The sequence below is a fragment of the Nelumbo lutea genome, chromosome 6 (genome assembly GCF_056320005.1).
Source record: "Nelumbo lutea isolate HS-2025 chromosome 6, American lotus-T2T, whole genome shotgun sequence".
NCBI lineage: Eukaryota > Viridiplantae > Streptophyta > Magnoliopsida > Proteales > Nelumbonaceae > Nelumbo > Nelumbo lutea.
Window position 1 is genome coordinate 13,972,231 of NC_142689.1, and position 9,054 is coordinate 13,981,284.

A 9,054-nucleotide genomic window follows, 5' to 3' on the forward strand; every position below is an offset into this window, starting at 1 on the left:
GCAATAAGACCCAGTTGCCTCTGAGGCACGGGCGAACTTCAAAAGTGAACTATAAATCACTCCCAGAGCCTAAGGGCCAAAATGCCGAGCTAACACGATCTCGGCGCAATCAGGCCCAGTTGTCTTCATGACTTGGGTTTAAGCAGCTCGGGATTAAACCCCACCAAGCATAGCTTGTTCTAGTACGATGATCAAACTAGAGGATAACCGACGAGCATATAGTTCGGGCACACGTGGTAATCACTTTGTCGTGAACCATAAAGATGCCTTAAATGGTTTAAGGAACAGTTCGAGGTAACAGTTATCGAGGAGTTCTACTTCGGGTACGTAGCTCCAATAGTTTGGGTGTTGAGATCGCCTTAGCAAAGATAAAGAGAGCACATCATACTTGGAAGAAAAAAGGGAGAACTTACATTGTCATTTCAAAAAAAAAAAAAGAAGAAGAAGAAGAAAAAATATCAATGCAATAACTGAGCTAAATAGCTCGGGAAAGTCTGACTATCACAGGGCACAACCGCCCGACCAAAGACTTGTGAAAGACCGGGTTTACGGCACCCGGAATCCACCAGAAGTCCAGAGAAACACCGCCTCCTCATCCTCTAGGGAGTCAGGTTCCTCTTCCTCTGCTTGGTCCACCGTCTCAAGAGACAGACCCTTCATAGTAATGCCGTCAAGGTTGACTCCGGAGAACTTCTTCTAAACTAGCCACCGGCAAAACTTAAACCCAGAGCGGTACAAACCCGAACCATATTCCGCCTGGGGGTCGTGGAATTCCTGGGAGTCATTAAAATCCCAAACTGTTTTCTCTCGTTTCGCCTCCACCATCTGATCAAAGTTTCGAGTCTGATTTAGAAGAGTGGACTCCAAGTCCCGCACCTGCTGGTCGTGGACAAGCAGATCTTGAGACTCACTTCCCTTGCGAGTGTGATGGATCTCGCCCCGGATCCGGTCGAGCTCGCCCTGGAGCTTCTTGTTAGCAGCCCGTTGGTCGAGGGCGTCGACACGATGGACGCGCGTCTGGAGAGCCATGGCATGGAAGGCGGAATTCACCTGCCGACAGAGGAGAAGATCCGAGCACAGCGGAGAGGAGCAAAATAAGAGAAGAAAAGGGAAAGGGGTCACTTACCACCATGCAGTGGGCAGAGGCAAACGCAGCGAGGTCCCCGGGCTCCATATTCCCCTACTGAGCGACCTCATCGTTAGTAATCGCCTTCCGGCTCCTCCGGCAAGCCACAAGGTAATCGTTCACCCCTTCCCATTTCCCCACTGAGAACCGAGGGTAAGGGCATGGCTAGAGGGGGTTACAGGGAGGTACTGAGGGAGCTCATCCCCTCCGAAGTCAACCCCACTAGTTCCCTTGGGAGGGGGTGTCAGAATCTCGGGTGGAGGGGAGGATAAAATCGGCTCGGCAGACCCGAAATCAGTACCTCCTGAGGGGGGAGTCCGGTCGGGGTGAATCCTCTTCGCATGGCACCTCTAGCTGCTCGAGAGAAGGCGGCGCGAATCGGTATTGGACATTGATGGCTGTCAAGAAGAGCATCAGTGTTAGTCCGACAAGAATGAAATACATGCATGCGAATGTGAGTACGACATCGTTACAGAAACCACGCGACCTAAAAAGGCAACCTACTCAAGCTCAAGCCGGCTTGCAGGAGCTTCTCCTCGACCAAGTAGTCCGAGCAAAGGAAGCCTACCGATGCCCAAGAAAGCATCGTTTTCCGAACTTCAAGGTCCAGCTCGGCCCCTGGGTCCTGGATGGCGCCCCTCCAAGCAGATGGAAAGGGCCACCCCTCAGGGTTACGGATCACAAAGTAGTCCTGCTTCCAGGTGGGAATCTTGTTCGGCAACTCGTGCAAGAGCTTATAGCCGCGATGGGGAGAGAGGTAATAAAAGCACCTCTCCGGAGGAACCCCAGAAGCAGCATTTTTTATACAGAGGATAGAGACAAAAATATCGAGGTCCAGAGGAAGACAGTACTCATAACACAAATATATAATCCCAACCATGTTTCGAATGGTGTTGGGATGAAGCTGGTCAATGGTGACGTTAAAGTGATTTAACACCCCCACTATCAAGGGGTGTAGGGGGAGACGCAAGCCAGCCTCAAGTTGTTCCTGGAAGATTACTATGTCATTGGGACCATGCTCCCAAGGGAAGTTGCCAGTAGGGAGGCTGTAAACCAGGTCCCTAGGGAGGCGAAAGTAGCTGATTAGTGAGTCTCTCCGATGTCATCAAGGAAGGGCCAAAGGTGTCAGGCTCCCTCCCCCTAGAGGTAGACGCTATGTCGCCGGAGGCCTTCCGGGCCTCCGGGATCTGCTCCCATGCTCCCCTGAGCTCGAAGGAGCATCGTCGTCCTGGCTATTGCCCCTGTGGTAGGTATGGTACGGGTACTCAGATATGGCTGACAGCGATTGGGACTCATTGGAAGAGACGGAGCGAAGCAAACTAAGGAATTCAGGGAGAATAGATGAAGTGTGCGACCTCAGAATCCGAAGACAACAAGATGGTGTGGGAGAAAGCGAGGCCCAAGGGGCCCCCTATTTATAGTCTCCACCCTTCCAAGCTGACAGTCTGGATCAAGGCAAATGCAACGGCTTGCGGGCGCCTTGACCGCACGTCTTCTGAAAACCGAAGGTGATTGGTGGCACGTCTTCCGTAATTAAGGTAATCGCGGCCGCACGACGTTTGGAGTTAAAAGCCACCTCAACACGTTTTCAGAATCGGAAATGTCAAGAAAGTCAGAAAATCTCTTAATTCCCGCAAATGCATTTAATGTGGGCAGTCAATCAAGTTTCAATTTCGGTCAAATCAGTCCATCGCGCTTCATAAACTCCCCGTGCTAACGTCGCGCTCTTAGCCCAAGGAGTGGGGGCAATTGATGGAGGGTGATTTGACCCCACCTATGAAATGGTGACACATGGACACTGAATCAGCACGAGCGATAGCTCGACTTTGTAACCTGGTACGACCAAGTGACGGGCCTACAAAGCAGCTCGCTACGTTGTAGCTTGCGAAAGGAGTTCGCCGTGAGGCGGACCCCGGGCTCCCCGAGCTACCTTTGAAGAGAAACTCCGAGGCAATTTTAGCTTGCGAGCTAAAGTCATTAGCTCGTCCGAGCTCTTAAGCGAACAAGTCATCCCCAGGGCCAATTCTACTAAGGGTAACCCTGGAGTGTTCCAAGTTCGCTACAGAATAGCTCACGAATGAACCGCACGAGCACACCTCAGGAAGCTTCCAACTGACAGACCCGTACCGGTCAGACTGCGCCATATCCCTTACTAACGGTGCAGTCCCAGTTCTTTCGGCAGTCTATGTCCACGTCTCACAACAGGCAAGGGCATGCCTTTCACTCCGGAGATGTGTCATTCACCCAGGCGAGATGTACGCCACAACGGCCACCTGCGCAGCCCTGGCAAGTAGCGGCTGTGGCAGGGGCCTAGTGGCGGTTATGCTCAACCTGACGTAAATGTCCCTATAAAAGCCCTTAGAGTAGAAGAGAAACTTTTTCTTGAGACCTCTAATCTCTCAAGTATAGTGAGAACGCGCTATCTGCACTCTTAGCCTTCGTCTCCTTCTTGCTTCTCCTACATAGTACTAACTTAAGCATCGGAGTATCCTCACCGGGTAAACTCCCCGGGGATTCTTCTTCTTCCTCATCTCAGGTACCTTCCAGGAGCCACGTGAATGCTAAATAGGAGTGATCGGATTGCGCTACATCATATATATATATATATATATTATCAAGTTGGACTCGAATTCGGGTCAGGCCTTTTTAAAAAAGTCCAAGCCTGATCCGAAAAAATGTTGGGTCGAATCCCAAGCACAATCCGAAAAAAAGTCCAACCCCAACCCAAACCCAAACCCACAGACCTAAAATTATGTCCAAACCTGATTTAGAACGGGCCAGGCCAGACTAGCCTATCAGCCTACTCGGTAAATTAACAAGTCTAATCACAACCCACACCGACCCTGAATCCCTGACCCCACCCATTTGACCCTCTAAACATGTCTCTACAGTCCCTGCCCATGCGTATTGGACCCTAAGTCCCTGACCCCACCCATTTGGTTAGAGCAAATCAACACCAGATTCCAATATCCAAATAAAATATTAATGGGGCTCATCCAAATCCGAAATAACAGGACCAGATGTCGGATCAGGGTGTTTCACCTCGGCTTGAAAGGAGTGACCACCAACTGGACACATCATAACCACGTGTAATTACATTATTGATTTTGTCTACGTCTTTTCTAGGAATGGCAAGAGGCAGGGAGGCATCGGGTTTTGCATTTTCCATCGTAGGCCTCATTTGCTTGTCGGCAAATTATTTATCGAGGTAAAAATGTAAGAAATACTTATTTAGTTAATTGGATTTATCTATATTTATTTTATTTTCAGGTAAACTAAGAAAATGGTCGATTTATTTATAAAAAATCAATTATTAAAAGGGATAATTTTGTTTCAAGTATTAACAAATAAATTTTCCTTAGATCCCACATAAATATGAAAAAAGAGAGTCTGGATTTTCTATACATGGTTTCATGTATGCTGAGGTGTACTTAGAAGTGTAAAGTAGGTCGTGCCAAGTCAGCATGGCACGGCCTTTGGATAGCCCCACTTTGTATGGGTCGTGTCGTGCTGGCCTGTGGTCACACGGTCTGTACTGCCCTCCCCAATGAAAATTCTGGGGTTGGCCTGACATTGCCCACTGCCCAGGCCTATGCAGGCCTATGCCATGCTGTAGGTTAGGCTGGCCCGTAGGCTGAGCCTTGGGTCATGCATTGGGCCAAAGCTATTTATTTAAAAAAATTGATAAAAAACTTAACATTTTAATTTTATATGAAATTTGTGTATACAATTGTTTATATATATAATATTAAATAAATTAGTATAATAAAATAAAAAAATATTTATTTTATTAATATATTATATACTATGTATTATTATATAATATTATATAAGTATATCTAACATATATATATATATATAAATAATATATATGGACTGTGCCATGGCTGTATTAGGCCGGGCTGCGGGCTGGGCCGTGCCAGCCCACGGGTCAACACACTTCGCTCTCCAAAATGGCGAGCCTCCTACTACTATTACCGTCTCAGCTCCCTAGTCTAAGGCGATTATTAGGAAAATTAGAATATGAAGGGGATCTGCTGCCCCTCCGGTCACCGTGGCTGAACCCAAATTAAACGGAAACAGTTTGCAGTATTAATAAATGGGGGAGAAGGTGAGTGAGGAAAAAGGAGAGGGAAGAAGAAAAAAAGAAAGAAAGAAGAGATAGATAAAAAGAGGGCGAGAGAGGAGAGGAATAGTGGGTGTGAAGCCAGCCGTCACTCTCCAGTCGTCGAGTTGGGGAAGAAGATGAATTCACATCATTTTTAGTTTCAAAAAATGTTAAATTTTCTGTAATTTTATGGCACATGTGAGCCAGATGTGCATGTGAACCTCAACGTGTTAAAATTCGATTGAAAGTACACCTCGGCATATACGAAACCAAATGCAGGAAATTCGAATTTAAAAAAAAAGAAAATGAATATAATGGAAACCAAAATCCAGAATCTTATTGGCCAACTTTTTCGGGCCCTTAATTTCAAACTCAAATGCCCTGCTCTATCTTCACCCTGTATCTCATCGGAGCTAAAAATCCTAATCTCAAACCCATCTCTATGGGCTATGGAGAACTGGGATTCCCGAATTTGTCTGCCCTTCCTTAATTATTCTAGTATTTTTTTTTTGAACCTATTATATTATGTTATGTAATGTAATGTAATATATAAAAGCCATATATACTATGATGCAGGAAATACATGATATGGGAAAAACATATAATCATCAACGGCACTAGAAAAGTGGGAAACAATAAACTGGCATTATACACACTTTTAGTTGGAAAGGAAGGGATTAATAAAAAAAAAAACCCCACCCCAGCTGGAGCTTCAATCTCTTACCCACAATCACAAGCATCTTACCCACTCCTACCAATGGGACACTATAGGTGTACATAAGGAATATCTTATTTACATATTTATATGTTAATATTCATAAAGAGATGTTCCTAAAGCTCCGTTTGTTTGCGATATAAATACTGAATAAGGGTATTTTTGTACCTTGGTTCGCGTTTGTGACCCTTTATTTGATATGCAAAAAAATAATGATTAGCATATAAAAAATATAATTTCTTACACTTTTGTACTCTTATGAGAGAGTATTATTATACTTATTTTTTGGATATAATATTTTGTTCTTTTGATAATTAGTTTTTTGGCAAAAATTAAGGCATTAGAGTATAAGATAGTTAGAGCATAGCCTGTACAGTGTCTTCTAAGTGTCGGTAGGAGATCCAGATTCCCCCAACTTCGGCACGAGCAAATTGCCGTCTCTACATTTTTGGTACGCCAACCTTACTCTTTATAAATCCGGAACGGGATCTGCTCCTCACATGTACACCCACCGTGCATTGAAAAGATCTACCGTGAATAATAAATTTTAAGTATGTTCTCAATTATATACAATGTGCGTGTGAGGCGCGAGTGAGGGCGCCCTATGTGAGGAGCAGATCTGATCCAACCAAATTTGGCTCATGACATCATCAAGTAGATAGAGATAACTCAATACTCTCTCTCTCTCTTATGTATGCTGGAAATTAAATAATCATTCGAAGGAGACTATGGCAATTAACGATGCAAAGATGCAGTACGATCGAATGAAAGAGGTAAAAGAGTTCGATGAATCCAAGATTGGTGTTAAAGGCTTGGCCGACTCTGGCGTCTCTTACATTCCTCGATTCTTCGTGCACCCGTCCGAAAGGCTCACCGGGTTCATCCCCTCTTCAGCATCCATTAACGCAGTCCCCGTCGTTAGTCTCTCTGGCAGTCATTTCGGGAAGTTGTCCGTGAAATCCGAGAAGCCGCACGAACATGGGGCTTATTCCAAGTTATAGATCATGGGATCCATGAACTGATCCTCAACCAGACAATTGCTGCCATCAAGAGCTTCCATGAACAGCCGGTGGAGATCAAGAAGCAATTTTATAGACGAGACGAGAGATGTAATGTACTGTACGCACCCAATCTGGACCTCACCCGTTCAAAGGCGGCAAGCTGGGGAGACACAATTTACGTGCGGTTGGGATCAAACCCATCTGAACTCGATCGGGCTCCGGCGGTATGCCGTAAAGAGGTGGTGGCATGGGAGGAGCACGTCAAAGAACTTGCTGAGACGCTAATGGAGTTGCTGTGCGAGGGGTTGGGGGTGAGGCCGGGGAGATTGAAGGAGTTGAGATGCTTGGAAAGGACGGCCGTGGTTGGTCACCACTACCCCCACTGTCCACAACCTCATCTGACCATGGGGATTCCATCGCACACTGACCCAAGTGTTCTATCAGTGTTGCTGCAGAACCAGATTGAAGGATTACAAGTTAGGCATGGCGAAGACTGGGTGGGGGTGAAACCCTTGCCAGGTGCTTTGGTGATTAATATAGGAGACTTTCTCCAGGTAAGACTAGTAATCTAGCTAGACTCGGTAGTATGCTAGTAGTGGTGACTGGTGAACCGAGCTCACTTGAGGTTTTATCCTCAGTTTCAAGTATATATGAATTTCTGAGGTTTAGAAATTAGAACTTTACATACTATACGTTTTGATTGTTCAAAACTCTTTCCATACCATCATAGATTTATCCATTTAAGAATTTCCTTAAAAAAAAAAAGAAAAAGAAAGAAGATAAGAGGTTAAGACTGAACAAAGCCCATTGGGCCATAAATATTAGCTCATTTCTAAGAACCCATATTTCCATGTAAATTTACTTTTTTTTTTTATTATAATCTATTCATCTAAAACTAATTTGATAAGATTGAGCGTCATGTACTCATATTGAAGCAGACACAACCATGCTATATGGAAAAGTGCTAGTTCGTTTTCCCTACTCACTTTCTCTACCAGCGGTCTACCCATATTACACTGATGCGGCACATCTCACAATACACCTGATGCCTTAGTACTTGATTTGTTGACCGGGCTTGGGAGGCCCATCTGAGGCTTTACTGCGCCTAGAACCGAGCCAGAAAAAGGCGGGCCTAGATGGCTCTAGTTGCATTTTCAATTACTTTCTTGAGAAAAAATGTAAAAATAAAATAAAATGATAAATCCTACTTTGCCATATTATTGAAACCGCATGAATGAAGACTTTCCAACAGTAAAAAGAAAATCTGGTCATGTCTGCTTTTTGACATTGTTCAGATACTTTCCAACGACGAATACAAGAGCTCAGTGCACCGGGTGATAGGCAATCGTTTCTGGGAGCCAAGAATCACTGTTGCCACTTTCTTCAATGCTAACCACAGAGACGACTCTGAGTACTACGGGCCGCTGGAGGAGCTACTGTCGCCTGAAAGACCTGCCGTTTATCGTAAATTTCTCATCTCGGAGTTCAAAAACAAGTTCTATAGCAAAGAATTGGCTGACAACCATTTAGTTGATCACTTCAAGTTATAAAAGCCAGTAATTTGTGTTCTTAAAAGGAAGTATTAATCATATATATATATATATGGTATTTGGATTTAAGTTTTATATGATGATTTGTATAATATTCATTTAAGGATATTATACTTTAGAGTATATGATATTCATGTAAATTTTGATGAATCATATCTGATAGTTTATTAATTGTACATTTGTTATACATGTTGATTTATTATGTATGCATTTGGTATAGTTTCCGTTTATTAAATAAATGTGTATACTTAATTTGCCTAAAAAATGGTATAGTCACCAATCATGTTATTTTAATTTTCAAGTGATCCTTAACGAAACCATCAGTGCCATCAAATCCTTTCATGAGCAGCCAGTGGAGATTAAGAAGCAGTACTATGGTCGACAAGAAAGATGCAGCATTTGGTATGCCCCCAATCTTGATCTCTTTCACTCCGAGGCAGCAAGCCAAGGAGACACACTGCAGGTGTGTACTAGACCAAACCAATCTGAATTTACCAAATTCTGGCTATATTCCAGAAAGGAGATGTGTTAGGATAGGGCTGTAAATAGATGCC

The 9,054-nt window shown here is 44.3% G+C and overlaps 1 pseudogene across 1 annotated transcript; it reads left to right on the plus strand.

Annotated features, from left to right (window-relative positions):
* The first annotated feature begins 6,670 nt into the window (after window positions 1–6,670).
* On the plus strand, window positions 6,671–8,687 carry LOC148847483 (1-aminocyclopropane-1-carboxylate oxidase homolog 4 pseudogene; annotated as a pseudogene). Its single transcript, XR_016100848.1, has 2 exons — window positions 6,671–7,504; window positions 8,246–8,687. The product of XR_016100848.1 is annotated as a 1-aminocyclopropane-1-carboxylate oxidase homolog 4 pseudogene (transcript).
* The last annotated feature ends 367 nt before the right edge of the window (window positions 8,688–9,054 follow it).